Source organism: Camellia sinensis, chromosome 8 (genome assembly GCF_055761805.1).
Source record: "Camellia sinensis isolate YWXY chromosome 8, ASM5576180v1, whole genome shotgun sequence".
In the NCBI taxonomy this organism is placed as follows: Eukaryota; Viridiplantae; Streptophyta; class Magnoliopsida; order Ericales; family Theaceae; genus Camellia; species Camellia sinensis.
Window position 1 is genome coordinate 136,580,929 of NC_138968.1, and position 19,338 is coordinate 136,600,266.

The following is a 19,338-nucleotide window of genomic DNA, read 5'->3' on the forward strand; positions in this document are numbered from 1 at the left end:
TCTAATATAAACTTAAATTCTAATATAATAATATATTTTTTATGTTATGTGACAGTTATTGTAGCATTTTCTGTCCAATTTTGAATAGAAGTTGGCCTTAGAAGTAAAGTGGAAAAAACTTGAAACATAAAAAGGCCAAAGTGTTTGTGATATGCAACAGAAGTCCTTATATCAACATAGTTTGTCCTAGTTGTAATGAGGAATTATTGGGAATTCTCTTTGTTACTTCAATCAGATGCTCTTGAATGACTTAAAAATGATTTTAATAAGTTTAAAACATGTTTTTACTATTGTAGATGAACCATTTACTTCATACAAAGGATATTTGTATTAACTTAGTACAAAGTTTAGGTTTAGATACATATTTGAACTGAGAAGCACCAACATATCCAACAATAAAAAAAGGCTTCAAAAACAGAGGAGTTATATTTATTTCTATAGCTAGGGATGTGTGTTGAACTGTATATTTGGCTAAGGTATTTGCAATAAAATTGGCATCTCAGTATACAAAATGAAGCTATGAGGCTTTGAACCCTTGTGCTAGAACTAGGCTGTCCAGAAGAAGCTGCTCCGACTTGCAATGATGAATTTACTTCCTATGAAAAGCATTAAAAACAATAATGTAATTAGTTTCTACAATGAATTGAAGTAGCCCTTTGGCCCTAGCACATAAAAGGCTCTCATGAACTATCCATCTAATAGACTATTAGTGCGCAAGTGATCATGTTGGAGTAGCGAAATTTTGATTTTAAATAACATTATTAGTTTCCAAATACTATTCCAAACTGTGCGTACCAAATACCGCACTAGATGATCGTGGGTCGGAGCTCTACACTCGATTGGACTATCCAGGGATTGAGGCCCTGCACAAGGAGCACCGTAAGAGCTACCCGGCCGGGGTTGGCCGGATTACCCCTTCGGTATGGGAATGAGTAATCGGAGAAGAAGTAAAATGCTCTCTAAGTGTAGAGAGTTGAGTTTTAGTGAGTAGGGTTTTGTTTAGATCAATCACCTTCAATGTAAAGTCAGTGTGGTTTATATTCAAGCCCTTGCTTGTTGCCCAAGATGGTTTCATGGAGCTTGGTGCTGCCTAGTTTCCTTTTAGCATTGGCCTAGGTAGGGGACCATCTGGTAGTTGTTATGGGGTGCATATACTCATTGTAGTCATGCTGATAACAAACCACATTCTTTTGATTAATTGTTTCTATGATTCTAAGTGTAGGGGACCAACTGAGGTGGCCATTTGCACATGCATAGACTCACAGCTTCCACATTTTTCTGGTGTGTTCCTCTGGCTCGGCATTGTTGTGCCTCCGCTTGGCTCTCTACGGGATGGCTTGTAGAGATGGACCAGCCCAATATGATATCTGTGTGTGGGCTCGGCCTCCTTTTGGATTCTATCCAAAGGTCAGGTCCTTCGGCTCGGCCCAGTCCAGCATCGTGGCTGGACTGACTTTTCCACCACAGGCTGGGCCTAAGTGCTTGAGGAGTTGGGTGGATTTTTGATGATGCAATTGGGCTGAACTGACTGGTCTGCTTGCTTATCTTGCTTCTTAGGTCTTGAGTCTAATGGATTGGGCTAGCTCAAGGCTTGGATTCGACCCATTTCATATTTAGCCCGTTCATTTTCCCCCTAGCTCGCGCTAAGGTTCCCCGTAAGGGGAGCTATTGCTTTGCACTCCAAGCGTCGCGTCGCTTCGGATCCATCCCAGCTCGGTCTTGGTGACGGTTTAAACCTGATACACGCCCCCTGCATATGTCCTTTCATGGCGACACGTGGCAGCGTGGTACTAGTGCATAGAGATAGTGCGTCGATTCTATACTGATGGTCGCGATTCGTGTACCTTCACGTCGGCTGGTGCAATAAATGCTATAGATCTATCAATCAAAACCCCTTTATCTGTTTTCAAACTTTTGGAGAGTCCAAAACCCTTTCCGTTCTTCTGAGTTAGTCTCGTTGGTGCTCTGTCCAGACGTTCCACTGTCGTTCTCGTTTCAGCGCCACCTACTTATCACTGATGTTCCGATCTCTGTAAGTTCTCTTGAGACTCTTATTTTCCTGTCTTTTTCTGTTTTGATCGTTCTCTTTGGCCTTTGCGCCAATGTCTCTAGCATCTTGTTGTCTGAGTTTTATCTTTGTCCCATTAGGTCTATTTAATAGGGAAGTTTCGATCATTAGTTGATACCCCTGAGGCTATGGCCATGTTTTGCCAAGACTATAGTATCCCTGATGATGTGACCCTTTCGCTGGCTAAGATTGACGCCAAGCGCATGGGCACTAGGAGTACTGTCGCCTTCCCAGTTGTGGCCATTGTTAAGGGAGGGGTTCTGTTTCCCCTCGACCCTTTGGTGCGTTGATTCTTGCACCAAGTTTAGCTTACCCCCTATGCAGGTGTCTGTTAATCTATTCCGAGTCGTTTGCGGCGTCTCTACTCTTAACAGGCGGTTGGGTTTAAATTTGGACGTTTGGGACATTTTGGGTTGCTATACTCTTTCACATAACAAGGATCACAGCACGTACTACCTTCGTGTTCGTTCAGTTGATTGACATCTTGTGATTGGTTTACCTAATTCAGACAAACATAATGATGATTTTCTACAAGGCGGTGGTAATTGGGAGTTTCCTGCTGGTACTGAGTTCCAATCCGAGCGGATGCCCCAGAAGGATGGCTACCCAGGTTCTAGTCTTTCTTTCTAGTGTTTCTGTGCTCTTTGCCTTGATTTGAATGTTACTCTAATGTTGCCTTTCTTTTCTACAGAGGCTTCTTGTTTTTAGTGCAGGCCGAACCGAGAGAATACTAAGGCCATCAAAGCTGTTTTGAGGTACACGAAGAGATCCGCGCCCGAGCTATTAGATTACCAAGCGACTTATCGTTCCACCATCCTGAAGAAAGCAAGGCTTGTTGCGTCTCTTCTGGATTCCGATATTGAGACTGATACATCCTTTACCCCTCTGGTTACGAATCGCCACAAAAGCCAAGGTGTGCCATCTGAGAGGACACCTTCTCCTGCCCCCAGTTTTGCAGGGGGTGGGTCTATGTCAAAAAGGAGGGTACTGGTAGATTTGGAAGCGGAGGCTTTCGGCTCCTCTGACGATTTGGAGGTTCCTTCGGTGAAGGCCGAAACGAAGTGCCTCATGGATGTGAAGTTACAGATTGGAGCCTCTAGAACTCATGCTACCGCTGCCGAACTCTCTACTTCGGTTGCTGCAAGAGCGAAGAGGAGGAGGAGGGAGACCGGTAAGGCGGTAGTTGGGGAGGCTTCTGAAGATCCTGTTGAAAATGAGTCATTTGAGAAGTGGGAACCGCTAATGTTGCATCAGGGCAGGCCCATTTCTACCTCAGATTCGGTTGTTACTTCCAAAGACTTTGCTTTTGACCTGACCAAGACCTTGTTAATGCCAGTGGACATGGCTGATCATAACGGGGCCCACGATATTCCAGTTCTGAAGGAGACCCTTCAAATGACGACTATTGTGAGTTTTTTTCTTTTTTTGCTTGGTGTTATGCTACTATTTTCTTTCCTTTAATACCTTGCTATCCGTTGTACTGTATTCAAAGGATGCACCTGTCAATCACCAGAGCAGAGGAACTCGAGAAGGCCGTACTGGAGGCTGCTATGAATGCTGAGAGATTGTCAGTGAGCTTGGAGGTCGAGAAAGAAGGATGTAGAATTGTCGAGAGGGAGGTGTTCCGACTGAGCAAGGTTGTTATCTCAGCTGAAAAGTCAAAGGAAGCTGCCATTGGGGTATAGGCCCAATTTGAAGGAAATGTGACAGAGTTGGAGGCTGTTATTGCGATGATGGCTGCTGAACGTTCTGCATTGGAGGCTAAGTATTGGCAGCAAGGTTGGGATGAGGCTGGGGCTGCTTACAAAGAAGAGGTGCTGGTGCTGCGGGACAAGCTCTTTCTGAAGGGTTAGTCAAGTGCGTTGGCCGCTGCTCAAGTTCCTGAAGGGTCTCTCTTGTTTCAGGATATCCCTGTTCCCTCAAGGTCCTTGGGTCCAAAGATTGCTGCTACCCCTGCAATTCTTCCAACTAAGGTTTCCTCGGAAATTGATTCTGCAATCAAGACTCAGGAGAGCGATGTTGCCAACGAGACAGTGAACGTTGAACGGGGTGGAACCCTGGAAACTGAAGCTGTGGGAGATGTGGTTAAGGAAGTTTCTGCTTTTTAGGAAGTTGGAGCTGCCTCTACTTTTCCTCCCAAAGATGGCCTGGAAAAGATTGTAGACGTTGCTCCAGAGGTTCCTCCTGTTGATGAAAGTTAAAGTCTTCTTTGGAATGATTCGAAGTTCTTACTTTTTCTCTCTTTCTTTTGTTTTCATGTTTCTGCTATACTGGGGCTCGGTCTTCCTGATGAGTTGCCTCCTTATATTTGCCAAGACAATTTTCTTCTTTTTTGTTACTGTTTGTGAGGCCAGCTGTGCCTTTGTTGGATGATGGAATTTTCCTTTTGATTTTGCAATCTGATGCTTTCTTGCTTTTATGTCTGAATGTTATCTGTATTGTTTGCCCCCGGCCAAGCACTGTTGGGACCTCTAGGCCAAATAGATGCTCGGTCTGGTTAACGAATATGTTGTACAACTGTGTTTGGTTTTGTAATGAAAGGAGAGGGTCTTACTTAGGTCCAGGTTGGTTCTAAAAAACAATTGTTTGCTCCCACCTGGAGCTAAGTAAGATTGATACTAAAGATTGTGCTCTTTAGGCAGAACTGCTTAAGTCTGTTGCAACTTCGATAGCACAAGTGTATTGGAAGTTTACTCTTGATATAGTTTAGTCAAGTTTGTTCTAACATTGTTTGTATGCAGCAATACTGAAGTGTTGATGCGACGATACTTAAGAAATTCTGTGGACTCAGAGATGTTTATTTAAAATATGTTAGTATGGTTTCCACCAAGCAATTCCATTTGGCTAAAGTCCAATTTAGTTGCTAAACATAATTCCACCAAGCAATTCCACTTGGTATGATTGAGTGCTGACTAAAATTAAATCCCGTTCAGTCGTTCTGAAACTAAGTCCGTTTGGGTTAAGATCAAAGCCAATTCCGTTTGATAAACATTAAAGCTAATTCCGTTTGATAAACATCAAATCTAATTCCGCTTGGTAAACACCAAAGCTAATTCCGTTTGATAAACATCAAAGCTATTTCCGTTTGGTGAACACCAAAACTGATTACAAAAATTTGATAAATTTGAGAGAAGTGGGGAGGCATTTGCATTGGTCAAAAGATAAATGTCTTTACATTATGATAGAGAAGTTAGGGGATAATTCTATTGATAGTTGTAGACCCCTCATTTTTGACCGTCCTCGAGACTTGGACGTCGTCGTTTGAACACTCGATGATTTTGTATGCTCATGCTCGTGTTCGTATTGAGTGCCCGAAGATCTTGGCCGATCGCCTCGTCTTTGAGCCTTTGAACCTTATCTGCTTTGTGCTTGGTTGTGGACCAAGAGCTTGTTGTTTCAAGTCTGGAGGAGAGGGTGACCTGTCGACTAGCCCCATAGCCTATCGGCCATGACTTGTGCTTGCCGGGCATCAGTGGTGGCCGGTCAGCTATGTTGTTGGCCAGTCGGCTACATTGATTGTCGGTCGGCCACCAGTGGTGGCCGACGGCCATTTTTCTCATTTTTCAGATATTTGTTTGCCAATTGTGCCAGCTGTTGTTCACTGAAGTGCATCTTTATACACGTGTATGGTAAGACGATTTCAAGCTTCAACCTTGGTTTTCTATATATAGGGGGTGCTCTCCCCCATTTGGAGGGGTTAGAAAATTTAGATCAAATTTCTCTCTCTCTCTAGAATTCTCTCTTTCTCTTCTTATTTTTTTCCTTAAAGTCTTGTTTCTTTACACCTTTGGACATCAAGCCTTAACCAAACACTCTTACCTTTGAGTTGAGGTTCTTTGGAGTTTAGTTTGAGCTCTTGAAAGAGGTTTGAGATGGAATTTGAGGTTATTTTGTGCTTGAGCTTTAAGAGGTAGTTCACTTGCTTAGTATACTTGCTTTGACTACTTATTTTGCCATCCTTTTGTATTGTTTTTGAGCTGGTTTTCAACTACAAAAAACTCTGTTTTTTTAGGCTTAACATGATGGTTTGAGGCTATTTTGTGCTAAGGGGTGATCCACCCTTCTTGTTGCTTAATTGTGTAGACTTTTGTACCATCTTTTAGCATATTCAAACTAAACTTTTTGGGCCTTTAAACCACTGAAATTCAGAGTTATTTCAGTGGTAAAAACCTTATTTTGAAGTCCAAAATTGAAAGGGGTAGCCTCCCTTCATTGTGTCTTGTTTGCATGCCTAGATGGCTTAACACGTGAGCATGTTTTTCTAGCATTTTGAACCTTAATCTCAACATGTTTTTGCTACTGTTTTGACTAGTTTCAGCTCTGTTTTGAGCTGGTTTGGTCCTTTGAGGCTTGTATTGTGTGGCTGTAGTGTAAAGAGGCTTCACTAGCTTAATGTTTTAGGTTTTTTAGCATGAATTGCATGAGTTGCTTGCATGTTTTAGTGTCATTTTGCACTCCATTTCAGCATTGAAATATTTGCAATCTTCCTCTATTCTTCACTCTTTCATTTATTTTGAAAGTGGTTTTGAACCCCTTGTTGGCTTGAGTATGAAATGGAGATATTCATGCTTAATGGTTTAATTCCTTCGGGAGTTCATTATCAACGGCATGAGGTCTCTTTCATGCTCAAGACACTTATGATTTAAGCCTACTTTCAATTAGAGGACTCTCACCTTTTGGACTAATCAATTAAAGAATGGATTGGTAAGCTAAAATGAGTAAATAAAAATGAACAAGTAAAAGAGGCAAGCTAAGCATCTTATGTGTTGCATTGCATGTGTTCGGATCGGACGTTAATTCGAACACGAGGAAAATGGGACGTTTCATACTCAAAGTGATGAAACGTGCCACTTTCCTTGGTTGCCATCACCCTTGATCATACATGATAGGGCCGTTGTTTTGTTGAGTGTTATTTTGCACTCATTAAGCTTGTACAAGTTTGGTTCCTTAGCCATCATGCATTGAAAATGCTTGGTTGATGGTTTGAGGACCAAAAGTTACACTCATTTGAGCTTGTGTAATGATAAGGAGAGTAACAGTACATACACTCCATGAGAATACACTACTTTGCCTTTGTTTGCTCTCTGTTGTAGCAAAAAAAGGAAGTTCAGGGAACGGGTGGCCGACCGGCCACCGGTAGTGGCTGACCGGCCACCAGCAGCAACCAACCGGCCACCAAAGGTAGCCGACTGGCCAGAAATGAAATTTTGCACAAGTGTGTTCCTGAGTTGGAGCAGAGGTGTTCTAGAAGTTGTCAGCACTATTGGTGTTCAAGCATGTGCAAACAGAGGCTGCAAAGGTAAGGCGGTGGCATTTTCGGGAGGAGAATCCGAGCATGCGTGCATCCCTCGTCCCTCGAGGCCGTTTAATTGCTTTAGTAGTTAGTTGTAGCTAATAGTGTTGTAAGTATTTAATTAATTAGTTTAATACAATTTGTAATAATTAGCCTAGAGTAGTTAATTAATTTGTTTTGTAATAGCTTAGCTTAATTAGCGTAGCTAGTTGCTAAGCTTATTTATTCGGACCCTCCTTCACGAAGGCATAAATATTGTAATAAGTGTGCGTGCGTGTGTGTATGTCTTCCAACCTCACGTCTTTCTCCCTTTTATTTACTCACTTTCGATGGTTAGATTAGGGATATGTTTTAATTAGCATACCTTATGCTTGCATGTTTGTATCCATTCATTTTGTCTTGCATGCACTGAGGCTCGGCGCATCATTCAAATTGCATCATCATTTCAATACTTCGATGAATACGTGTTTAAATAGCATGTTATCAAGTTGAATCATATGCCATATAGTAGCTGAGCCTATTTATTGCATATTGCATATGTTGCATTAGACACTTAACATAGTTAGGATCGTGCATTTTTCTAACTAGTTTTTGTTTTGGCTTGGAGTACTCGATAAGCTTTTATGCTTTAGCATACTTGCATGAGTGTGATTGCCATGTTGCCATGTCTCGCATGCTTGCCACGAGGCTATGTGCTTACTTGCTAAACTGCATGAAAGCCTGTGGATGAAGGCTTTGTTGTTTGAATTGGAACAATTTAATGAATGTGAGTTTCAAGCCCACTTTGTTGTGGCAAAATCATGTTTTAAGCTCACTATGTTTGGTGGCAAATCCGCATTTCTAAGCCCATTTGAGGGTGGCAAATTCAAACCATTTTCGCAAACAAATATAAGTTGAATTGTTCCAAGTCTCGCGACTAGTCTATACTTACTTGTGTGCATCACATAATAAAGCTAGTTTAATAACCGGAATAAGAACGCATAATGTTTATAAAACATCATATCATGATTAGTAGAGGCCGATCTTTGATCGGGTGAGTGGGGTTGCTCATTTCAGGACCTTCCCCTCTCGTACCCAAGTTCCCGAGCCGAGACAACTTTGGCGATGACGGACACGTGGCTTTTGGCACGAGTCAGGGTTTCCTAAATTTCCTCAAAATAAAAAATTTAGGTGGCGACTCTGTATCTAGAAAAGCAGTCCAATTTTGGCACTTTTTGATTCAAAATCAATTTTTCAAAACGATTTGCCGGATTTGGACACTTTGGTGATTATCAATTTCACATTGCATTTGTGAGACTAGATTCAGAACCATAGATAGAGTCCGAACTGTAAGGCCTTCTTTTCAAACCCTTTCCAAAAGGTGGGAGTGCGAAAAAAGGCGAGTCCACAATAGTATTTCTTGAGATTTGCTACATTCCAGGGCCGAAGTATGGCTCTGCCTTTGAGATCCTCTAGGTAGTAAGCTCCATTTCCAGCAACAACTGTGACTTTGTACGGACCTTCCCAGTTAGGCCCAAGTTTTCCTTTGCCAGGCACCCTTTTGTGATCCATAACTTTCCTCAAAATCAGTTCTCCAGGTGTGAATTGCCTTGGAAAAACTTTTTGGTTGAAACTCTTGATGAGCTGCTGCTGATATGCTACAAGTCTGATCAGTGCTGCTTCCCTTCGGCCTTCTGCCATATCAAGTGCTTGTGCGATAGCTTCCTCATTACTCGTGCTTTCAAACAGTTCAGATCGGAGGGTTGGGAGACCAACTTCGAGTGGGATAATAGCCTCCATTCCATAAGTTAGGGAGTAAGGTGTTTTCCCCGTTGAACGTCGTGCTGTGGTTCAGTAAGCCCATAGCACGTGGGGTAACTCTTCATCCCATTTTCCTTTTGCATGTTCGAGCCGCTTCTTTACTTCGTTGATGATGATTTTGTTCGACGTTTCTGCCTGCCTATTACTTTGTGGGTAGCCTAGAGAAGAGTTCTGGTATTCGATTCTGAGGTCGGCACAAAACTTTCTGAAGATCTTTCCGTCAAACTGTGTTCCATTGTCTGCAATCAGTACCCGCGGGATGCCGAAACGGACCACGACGTTCCTCAAGACAAACCGCTTTGTGTCCATTTCTTTGATACTTGCTAGTGCTTCGACTTCAACCCACTTAGTGAAATAGTCGGTTGTGGCGATGAAGAATCGTCTGTTCCCAGTGCCCAATGCCTCGTGCCAACGGTCTAACAATATCCATACCCCATTGGGCAAAGGGCCATGAGCTGGTGAGTGGAGTGAGAGTCTTGGCTGGCTGATAAATTAGTGGAGCAAACCTCTGACATTTATCGCACTTCTGAATATACTATTGTGCATCTTGTTGCATCTGTGGCCACCAGTACCCATGAGTGAGGGCTTGGTGCGCCAATGATCTTCCACTAACGTGGCATCCACAAATCCCATCGTGAATTTCATAAAGAACATTTTCAACCAGATTTGGATGCACACACAAAAGATAAGGACCGAGATAGGAGCGTCTGTATAGTTTCTCAGATGGTAAGACCTAGAACCGAGCTGACCTATGTCAGATTTTGTTGGATTCCTTTTTATCTTTGGGGAGAGTGCCAGATTTCAGAAAACCAAGTATCGGGTCCATCCAACTTGGCTCTAGGTTACTGCAGAGGACTGGAGATGCAATGCTTGGTTCTGGCACAAACTCAACCCAACCTTTTCTAGCGTCTTTGGCATTTACCGATGAGCCGAGGCAGGCCAGAGCATCGGCATGGCTGTTTTTGTCCCGACTGATTTGTTCCACTCGTATGGATCAGAATTTTTTGAGTAGATCTTTCGCCTTGCCTGCGTACATGGCCATTCTTTCGTCTCGTGCTTCGTAAACCCCAGTAAGTTGATTTGCCACCAATTGAGAATGGCTGAAAACCAGGAGTTGCTCTGCACTGAAGTGTTTGGCACTGCGTAATCCAGCCAATAGTGCTTCATATTCTGCCTCATTGTTAGAAGTCTTCCAACCAAGCCTAAGAGCTTGCTCCCAAATAAAGCCTTCTGGTGATACAAGTACTACCCCTACTCCCGAGCCTCGGTTATTGGTTGATCCGTCGACATAGAGCTGCCAGATGTTTCCAATAAAGAGTTTCCATGCTTCTGAAGTGCATTGCTTTCCTAGTTCGGTGGTACGTGGCACCTATGTCGAACCGAAGTTCTCAGGCTCGATGCTCTGGGTGGAAGCGAATTCTGCGACGAAATCTACCAGGACCTGGGCCTTGATTGCTGTTATGGGTTGATATCGAATGTCAAACTCACCAAGTTCTACCATCTATTTCGTTGTTCGACCGGAAAAATTAGCTCAGCTAAAGAGAAATCTAAGAGGGAATTCAGTGAGGACATTAATGGTGTAACCCTGAAAGTAATACTGCATCTTTCTTGAGGTGATGAGCAGTGCATAAACTAACTTTTCCAAGGGTAGATACCGTGTCTCGGCATCTAGTAGAGTCTTGCTAACATAGTACACTGGCCTTTGTTCCTTGTTAACCTCTCGAATCAATACCGTGCTTACGGCGTGATCCGAGACTGCTAGACATAAGTATAGCTCCTCACCTGGTTCTGGAGTGGACATGAGAGGTGGTGTAATGAAGTATCTTTTGAGGTCTTGCAATGCTTCGGTGCATTCAGGACCCCATTCAAACGCAGCCTTTTTCCTCAGTAGCTGGAATAAGGGCTTCATTTGATCTGAAGACTTACTAATGAACTGATTCAGGGTGACCGCCATTCCAGCCAGTTGCTGATGAACCGATCGAACCATCGAAGTCCAGATTCCCCCAAGCTAGACGGGAATACTTTGCACATCAGAGCTTCGTCTCGGCTCCATAGGGACATCATCTATCTATAATGGCTGATGTGCGTCAATGGGTCGAACTTCCCATCGTACGACGTGAACTTTGGCGGGGTGAATATTTTGAGAGGTCTTATGGCCTCGATTTTTGAGGAGAATGGGGAGGAGACAAGCCTATCTAACGCTCGGTGCTCTCTCTGGTGGATGTTACGGTCTGGGTGATCTCGATGTTACTTATTTTGGTTGTTGCCAATCAGCCAAGTACGAAGGTCTTGAGGTGGGTACTCTGTTTGCTGGCTAACTGTCTGTCTTTAAACTCTTCTCCTGTATTGTGGGGCTACTCGCCGCCTTACTTTGTACAGGGATTAGCTGGCTCTGCTGCCCAGACTCATTTCTGGGGATCTTCTTCACTGGTGGTTCTCTGGACGAGCTTCTCTGTCGTAGGCGAGAGGGCTCTGTGTCAGTCCTCTTCTCCGTCGGATCACCTATCACCCTTTTGAGTTGCGCTTTCAGCTCCTGTATCTCCATTCCCTTGGAGTCTATGATTCGATCCCTGTAATCCTTCTCCAGAAGAAAGTGATGAGAAGAACCTCCAACGAAGGGCAATCGATGCTCAACAGATTCGGGGGTTCGGTTATTGTTTCTGGTTTGTTCTTCTAAGACTATTGGGAGTGCTAAGCCTTTGTCCTTTGTCTTCTCCATCTGTGGAGTCTGTGTAGAATGTGGGATGTCCTTAATCCCCATCGTCGAAATCGAGTGTAGAACTCAGAGACAAAGCGATCCACGCTCACCGTACTAGTTGTGCGTACCAAATACTGCACTAGATGATCGTGGGTTGGAGCTCTGCACTCGATTGGACTATCCAGGGACTGAGGCCCTGCAGCAAGGAGCACCGTAAGAGCTGCCCGGCCGGGGTTGGCTGGATAACCCCTCTGGTGTGGGAATGAGTAATCAGAGACGAAGTAAAATGCTCTCTAAGTGTAGAGAGTTGAGTTTCAGTGAGTAGGGTTTTGTTTAGATCAGTCGCCTTCAATGTGAAGTAAGTGTGGTTTATATTCAAGCCTTTGCTTTTTGCCCAAGATGGTTTCATGGAGCTTGGTACTGCCTAGTTTCCTTTTAGCATTACCCTAGGTAGGGGACCATCTGGTAGTTGTTATAGGGTGCATATACTCATTGTAGTCATGCTGATAACAAACCATATTCTTTTGATTAACTGTTTCCATGATTCTAGGTGTAGGGGACCAGCTGAGGTGGCCATTTGCATATGCATGTACTCACAACTTCCACGTTTCTCTAGTGTGTTCCTCTGGCTCGGCATTGTTGTGCCTTAGCTCGGCCCTCTACGGGATGGCATGTAGAGATGGTCTGGCCCAATATGATATCTTTGTGTGGGTTCGGCCTCCTTTTGGATCCTATCCAAAGGTCAGGTCCTGTGGCTCGGCCCAATCCAGCATCGTGGTTGGATTGACCTTTCCACCACAGACTGGGCCCAAGAGATTGAGGACTTGGGTGGATTGTTGATGATGTTATTTAACACAAAATTATAATCTCATATTTTTTTCACTGTTACTATTTGTCATTCTTTGGTTTTTTCTTTTTATCAGTATTTAACACAAAAATATGAGATTATAATTTTGGTCATGGTGGGATTTTTTGAAATTTGATTGTGTCATTCGACATGAACGATGAGGTGTTTGGGGAGATTTCATTTCCGGAGGGTATCGCTGGTGAGGACAAATTGATGCAAAAGATGAGCCTTGTAGTGTTTGGTGAAACCCTTTGTCTGATCCAGCATTGTAAATCTTACGGTGAACCCCCCCATTGTTCGATATGGATGATGAAACAGTATGGTGTGGCAAATTCTTGGGTTAGGCAAATTAGAATTGATCTTTCTAGAGGATTTTTAGGAAGCCAATTGGGATGAGAAAGAATGGTGAAGTTCTTCTGGGGACGAGGGAGGGATATTTGGTTTCTTATGACCCTCAGAGCAAACGAATTATATATCTTGGTGTCCAAGGTACTATAGATTGCGATTGTTGGTATTCATTTGATGTGGATACTTACATGGAGAGCCTAGTCTTGCTTGATAAAGGGGCAGATTTTTGTGATGAGGTTATAAGCGATCGATTCTGTGCGATGAAAGTGAAGCGGACTGAAAGAACCAAGGATCTGATATAATTTATAAAAATCAAAGAAGAACGAGTGCAGGCAAGATGTACCTTTTGCACCTTATTAGAGTATTCATTATTGCTTAGGTTTATGCTTGTTAAATCCATTATATTGATAGCTCTAAGCAACTTCTATTTCAATTCTAGTATGTATGTCTTTTGAGAATGCCTTGAATACTGAAAAGTTCAGCCTATGCCATTATCTCTTTCTGGAGTTAATTTTAGTTGTATTTTCTAAGAGTATCTTGGTTTGTATATTTGAAAATTAGTTATGTGAGCATGATATTTGCCAAATATCTTCTTTAATCTTTAGTTTGGAGATTTCTTTATCACCATTTGTGTTGTTGCTAAGAAGAATTACAGAAAACTGGACAAAATATGGACCTTTGGAATTAAAATTAGGTTATTTTGGAATCAGAGCAATGATTGTTAACGTAGTCAAAATACCATTCTCAAAATTTGATTAACAACATGAATAACACCATGACCTACTATACTCCAAGTAGTTCGAAAACACTGACCATCAAATCCATTAGGTTCTGGAGCCTTATTTTGATGAAGGCATCTACACCATCTCTAAACCCCTTTGTTTTCTTCTTCACCTCTACCATTTCCAAACCCCTGCCCCACTCCCTCTGTGTACCCCCACCTTTCTCCATAGTTTCTGGCTAGGCACCAACCACAACCTCCTCAACACTCCCAACGCCCACCCCTACCTCCATCTATCGCCCTCTCTCTTCTGCACCTCCTTCCCCCCTTCACAGAACCCTCTGATTCTTGTTTATAAACATTGTCACAAATTAGCACTTGATTTCCTCCAGTGCCCCCGTAACCAAAAATTATGAGGAACTACGCAAGTACATGAAATCCAAGAGAGAAGCATTCCCTGGTTTGTTCAAGGCTTATTCTAGGATATTGTGTAGTAAGATCGGGATGTTAGTATGGTGCGTGCTTCATTGCTTACCATCGTCTTCTAGCTCGAATACACTGTGTTACAAAGACATTGTTCTTCATAATTGATAAAAATGGTTGGTGTCATTTCTCCATTGTGTTTGGAGAGTTAATAGTGTCGAAGAGTGCATGATCACTAGGTGGAGTCCAGGGTGTAGCTGTGAGGATAAAACAATTGTTGGAAACAAAGTGAAAAGATTAGGTTCAATCTTTGTCCATTTTGAACTACTTTTACATTGTATATACAGTTATGTTACATGGAGGTGTTACTAATTTGATTCAATTGGAGTAATTTTGTAATGTAGGCCAATTTCTATTTCCATTAAAATTTTGATGACATCATCCATTTTTGTGTCTTGTGCGATTTTAAACAATAAGAAAGTAGGGTGTAAGTATGTCAAACTAGATGCTTAACTGTATTTATTTCAATTGTCAAAGGAAGTCGGTATAATTTACCCAAAAGCTCTTGTTGAAAAATGCAACAAATAGACATCTTTACACTTACTTCAGTTATCTTGGCTTATGTACAATCTGAATGTTACTTGACCAAAGACAAGGGTGTATTTTGTTGAGCTCATGGGTTGTTTTTTTTTTTGCTTTTTTCCGATTCTTCACTGCCAACCGTTAATTTAACATTCAATTTCTCTCTTTACCCTTCCCTGCCTTTCCACAAGATATGATTAGTGAAGAATGAATTTTCCAGTTATAAGAATCCCCTGAAATTTTTCCATTTCGTGAATACTATGCAGTAAAGTGTTCTAAACAATTGTGCAAGGGTCAAATATATCTTTGGAGGGACAAGTTCAGATTTTTCAGGTCCTGAATTTGGAAATGAAATATAATGCTATATATTGAAGTATTATTACCTACCACATTAATTATAATAAGAATAAGAAGATAGCGAATTTATATGATAGTAATATCTTATGTGTATCTTTTGATTTAGTAATCAGCTGGCAGAAGACGAGCGTTGTGACTATTGTTCTGCTTCTCTCTTTGTTTACTCTTTATATGTACATATTCTGTTTTTGAGACTTGTTTAACTGTTGATTTTAGAGGCTGAAAGAGAAGCTCATTTATTTTTGTGATATGCAATACAATAGAAGGAAGTTCCTTATATCAACATGGTTTGTCCTAGTTGCAATAGGGTGGCACAGCTTTCTGATGAGGAATTGTTGGGGAATTCCCTTTCTTAACTCAATCAGACGCTTTTGAATGAGTTAAAAAAATGATTTTAATAAGTTTAAGAAATGTTTTTACTATTGCAGATGAACCATTTACTTATCTTCCCTCTTTTCTTTTTTTGAAAAAGTTTCAACTGTGTTGGCAGCTGCTTGCTCTTGCTGAATATGTGTTTGTTCAGTTAGCTTGGATGTGAGTAACAATTTTCTGTTAAAAAATGGATCAATTGTTAAAAATTGGATCAATTTGACACAAGATCAAAAATTAAAGGACAAATGTATTGCATTTGAAATAATAAGGATCAAATTGAAATCAAGGGGAAATTAGGTAAAATTTGCCCACTTGCTTTTTATGGTTTTTGTGTGAGGATTAATTAGGGATGGATTTATTGGAAACGGATGGCACACACCCTCCAAGGGTATGCACCATATGTACCCTGCCACAATTGACGTAATTTTATCATAAAATGTGTAATTTCGCTACAAATTAACATTAAAAATGCTCAAAATTTTGTGGTTCATGTAACAAAAATTTGTGGCTTAATTATGATATTTTTTTATTATGTTAATTTGTGGTGAGATTATATATTTTGTGATTGATACAAAATTTTGTGACAAAATTATGTCAATTTATGATCGGTTGCATATGGTGGTACACACCGTTTGAGGGGTGAGGACCATAGGATTTTCTTGGATTTAATATTTGTAACCTTCTTTGGTTACAGCTTTTTTTTTTTTTTGGCGGATTTGTTTTTTGTTTGTTTGTTTGTTTGTTTTGTTGTTTGGTTAGGATGGCTCTTTGGGATCTTGTTTATGTACTGTTATTGTTTTTATTAATATAAAGTTTCCTATGTCCTCAAAAAAAACCTTTTTGGTTGTTTCCTTTCACTACTCCTTTGATAACTTGACTCTTTTTAGTGATTTTTTAATTCATTGGCTTTTTTATGAGGTAAAAAGGGTTAGTGTGTTTGGAATTAATTTTTTAGTTAAATAAATAGTTGTGAGGAAAAAAAAGTGATAGAATGATGTGTATGATGTGATATTTTAATTTTTTTAAATAAAAAGCTGGCGGTCAAACAGGATGTATTGAGCCTTCGTCTGGGAAGAACGTTTTTAATTTGACTTTTGACTTTTTAATTATTTTGGTCTGGCTAAAAAAATTCTGTTTTAGGATGAATTTATTACTTTTTTTTGTAATTTTGTAAGAAAAAAGTAAAATAATTATAATTTGGATGTGACATTTTATCTTATTAATTTTTTAGTTTATTTTGTCTTTTAGTGAACTAAATTAATTCCAATCATCTGGTGAAATGAAGCCTCACCGGTGGCAATTTTGAAAGGGTCAATTCATCAATTGCCACCCGTGCTCATGATTCATTATCGCATCTCCATTATCACTACTTTCTTAATTTTGTATTGTGTTTTCGCCACCTAGTCGGCTCCAAAATTATCAAGAACTTTTTTCTTCATCATGCTCAAATCATTAGTAATTCGGTTGTCTAGTTCCAAATACTTCATAGTTGTAAGAATTAAGGCCACCGTTTCGTGCTGCTTGTCAAGTTCTTCGATATCACTGTCTTCACCCATGACATTGTTGTTGAACACTAATTGAACACTCACATGCCTCCATGCATTCCACTAAGCCCAATTGATACGTCTTCATATTTTATGGTTAGAACACAAACAGTGTATAATAATCATAGTACGCATACACAAGACAACCATTTTTCAGCCGAGTCAATTAAATTTTGTACAAGTGTTAAAGGTTATGCTCCTTTTATAGTTGTCATAATAAATACTGTTACAGGCTGTAGGAAGACAATGCATATTCAAGGCAAATAGTTCACAAACATTTATCCGATAGGGACATTATTATTATTATTATTATCATTATGAAACCAACACTAATTTTTGCATCTATAGCTGTCTAATACTTCATATAAGCTTGCCTTGGTACCATGAACAAAGTTCCCATGCATGAATAAATGGCAGAATACTATAATTGAATAGATTAATGATTCATCCACACAATTTTGTTTGCCTGAATTTGCCTGAATGACTCTTTTGGAAACTTTTACCGGTAAGAGTCTCAATTGTAAAAATTGTGTGGATGTAGCGGTACTGAATTGAATAAGAGAGTTGAAAACTCACCTCAAGAGGGACAAAATGGGTTGCTAGTCCAATTGCAACCAATTCCTTACCATTCAGCCTCGCTCCTGTCAAGGCAAAAAATTCCCCTGCATGCATATCCACACTGTTATCAATATGACTTCATCTGTATTAATAAGATGAATAAAGAATCTGATATGATGTATGTCAGTACCCAAGTGATAGGAGAATGCTTACCCAAATGCCCAGGAAGATGAGAAAGCATGTATGAGAAACCACAATCAGTATGAAACCCAATACTTGCTTCTGGAGTGGAAAAAACCTATTCACACACCAGCGAAAAGTCTAGTTAAATGGTGCAGAATTGGAAATTTAGCATTTCACGCCCAAAATAATTACAACCATAAAAACTGAAATTTAAGAAGCATCAAATACTCGGAGCCTTTTCTGTAACCACTGAGAACTTCATTGGAACCATCAAAGATGCACCTCCACCCATGGAAATTCCATGAACAAGAGCAACCTGGAAATGTTAACAACAGCTAAATAGCAAGTATAATAACCTGGACCTGGCAAAACGATCTGAAATCTTTCTTCGTCTTTTCTCATTTCTTTATCTCTATCTTTTATTTATTTATTTATTTCATTATTGGGATAAGCTCAAAAGTTATTTTCATTCACATTTCCCTCACTTTTTCCCTTTTTCGTCCACAAATCCTTACCCAAATCATAGTGCAAACACAGCCTAAATATATTGCAGAGGGATTACCTCTTCATGTGGATTGACCACTTCCAGTGCCATTTTTGAGCTATCAATCAAAGTGAGCCAACAACCCTGCACAAAAAGAATCAAATAGTGAAGAAACCCAACAAAGAAAATCCCATAAATTTGAAAGTATAAATGAAATTTATAAATCAAAGATAAATCCCAATTCAGGAATCACGCATCACAATAATGGTCCAAGAAAATCAGTTGTTTTTGATATTCAAAAAGATTAAAGATTTCTAATGGGAAGCTCACTCTACTACAACTTCAAGATTTTGGAACTAAATTATGCATCTGAAAACGTAATCAACAAAAATAAGAAATGGGAATTACTAGGACCTCAGTTGAAATAGGAGTAAAAAGAGACCAGTGAAATGGGCTTATGCAGAGAAGATCGAGGAGCAAGTTTGGCTGGTCCGTAGCTACCTACTACTCTTGAAACAAATTTTTTGGAGAGAGAGAGAAGAGAGAGAGAGGGAGCAACACCAACCAGTGTACCACCAACCACCTTCAACCTCCAAACACCGAAACTACAGGGGGAGAGATTATAAAGGTGTTTGGTAACCATTTCGTTTTCAATTTATATTTATAGAATTTTAAAAAATTGTCATAAAAATTTGTTTGATAATTTTTTTATTTATTTATAAATGGTAGTCTCAGTTTATAAATTTGAGGAAAAAACGGAAACTCAAAAAATGAGTTTACGTTTCAGTTTTCAAATTTTTTATTTCAATTAATTTTTTTTTCAACTAATTTATTTTCAATTATTTTTTTTTCAAATAATTTTTTTTTCAATTAATTTTTTTTTGAATTAATTTTTTTAAAACAATTTTTTTTTCAATTAATTTTTTTTCAAATATTTTTTTTGCCAATTAATTTTTTTTTCAATTATTTTTTTAATTAATTTTTTTCAATTATAATGTGTGTGATCCCATTGTCATAAATAATAAAAATAAATAAAAATATTTTAGACCTGAACAAATAT

At 40.0% G+C, this 19,338-nt stretch overlaps 1 long non-coding RNA gene across 8 annotated transcripts; it reads right to left on the minus strand.

Annotated features, from left to right (window-relative positions):
* Positions 1-304: 304 nt before the first annotated feature.
* Positions 305-18,872, minus strand: LOC114282740 (uncharacterized). 8 transcript variants are annotated; one of them, XR_003636354.2, is made up of 5 exons: positions 18,693-18,872; positions 18,357-18,422; positions 18,023-18,110; positions 17,825-17,909; positions 17,225-17,715 (listed from the first exon to the last, which is right to left on the minus strand). It is a non-coding gene; the product is annotated as an uncharacterized LOC114282740 (long non-coding RNA). The 8 variants fall into 8 exon arrangements; XR_014338294.1 differs by having other exon boundaries at positions 18,609-18,706; XR_014338291.1 differs by lacking the exon at positions 18,693-18,872 and adding an exon at positions 305-596 and having other exon boundaries at positions 17,630-17,715; positions 17,825-18,110; positions 18,357-18,684.
* Between the last annotated feature and the right edge of the window lie 466 nt (positions 18,873-19,338).